The 1758-nt window shown below is 38.4% G+C and overlaps 1 protein-coding gene across 2 annotated transcripts in view; it reads right to left on the bottom strand.

Moving 5' to 3' along the window:
- Positions 1–1758, bottom strand: part of Radx (RPA1 related single stranded DNA binding protein, X-linked) — a 74098-nt gene that overhangs the window by 39810 nt on the left and 32530 nt on the right. The gene's annotated exons all lie outside the window — the stretch shown is intronic.

Below are 1758 nucleotides of genomic sequence, written 5' to 3'. Positions count from 1 at the left end.
GGGGTATAGGGAACTTTCAGGATAACATTTGAAGTATAAATAAAGAAAATAATAATAAAAAATTTAAAAAATAGATAGCTACAAGGAAACAATATTTTCTGGTCATATCAAGGCACCTGAACATACAAACTCATACTGGTTGCAATAGCATATATGAAATATGTGCAATCCCAAAATGAGACTAAATCCTAGTATTGAGAGGGCAGTTTGGCACACAGTTCCACTCTTAGCTGTGGAACTATTGGCAATTGTTAGAGGGTAGGAGAAAAGAAATTCTTTAATAAGTGTAGTCCATAGTATTTTGACCAGTGTCCTATGGCAGACCACACATCTAAGAATATATAGCAGCAGAAATTTGTCTTGAAAGTTTTTTTTTATAGGACACAAAATTAGCAAGTAGGGAAGAAGTGGATCTGGTCAGAGTTGGGGAAAGAGTTTCAATATGATTAAGATAGGATCAAACTGAAGAAGTAATTTTAAATAGGACAAAGTATATATAAATATCATAGTGAACTCCATTACTTCATACTTTAAAGATGTTATTTATTTATTACATGTATGGATGTGAGTACGCTCTAGTTATCTTCAGACACACCAGAAGAGGGTATCAGATCCCATAACAGATGTTTTTAAGCCACCATGTGGTTGCTGGGAATTTAACTCTGGACCTCTGGAAGAACAGTCAGTGCTCTTAACCACTGAGTCATCTTTCCAGCCCTACTTTGTATTTTAAATACCATAAAAAACAATAAAATAAATAAGTAGTTTCATGAAAAATGAAGAAGTATCTTAGTTCTACATCCAGACCAACAAGCAACAAGAGAGAGCCACACTAGGCCAAGCTTGAACATTTGAAACCTCAAAGCCCACCCTCAATGACACACTTCCTCCAAAAAGGCCATACCCAACTCCAACAAAACTACAACTCCTGATATTGCCACTCCCTATGAGCCTATGAGGGGTCATTTTCTTTTAAACTACCACAAGAAGAAAAGGCCAGAGTGATCCTGATGCGGCAGGGGTTCACCTGTATGGTCCCAGAGTATAGAGCAACTACTCGGGGATGAGAGAGTGAAGCTACATTGGGAGAAAACACAGCACTGAGCCAGACAATACAATTCTGAATACCTTGAAAATTAAGTGGCATTTTCCATACTAAGTTTTGGAGTGGCCATTTTCTCATAATTCCCCTTTTCTTTCTAATTTTGCTTTTTTTCATAACAGGCATGTTTAGGCCAGTCCTATCCCACCACTAGAATTCAGACATCTAACATGTCTGTTTTAACCAGCTAGTAGTTAAATAAATGTCACCAGGATGGCTCACCTAGGTTTTCTTTACATTAAGACTGTGGACTAGAGTTGAGGAAGATGAGGATAAGACTTTTAAGGATTATTGTGATAGAGAATGTTTTTATATGTGAACGTTGCGAGTTATGCATGGTTAATCTTCCCTATGCCTATGATGAGAGTTCTAACTCTGAGGACATCAGAAGAAGAGCTAATTTGGAAATAGAGTAATTACAACTGGGATCAGTTAAGGTGAGTTCATAGCTTGGCAGAGTAATTCTTGGCTGTAATTCTACCACATAGGAGGCTAAACAAAGCAAGAGGATATAGGCCAGCCTGGCCTACATAATAAGATTTTATGAAAGGAAAAGATGAAGTCGGGCGGTGGTGGTGCACACCTTTAATCCCAGCACTTGGGAGGCAGAGGCAGGCGGATTTCTGAGTTCGAGGCCAGCCTGGTCTACAGAGTGA

The sequence above is a fragment of the Mus pahari genome, chromosome X, assembly GCF_900095145.1.
Source record: "Mus pahari chromosome X, PAHARI_EIJ_v1.1, whole genome shotgun sequence".
In the NCBI taxonomy this organism is placed as follows: domain Eukaryota; kingdom Metazoa; phylum Chordata; class Mammalia; order Rodentia; family Muridae; genus Mus; species Mus pahari.
Note: the sequence above shows the minus strand (reverse complement) of the source record. Positions and strands in the feature narration are given on the sequence as shown.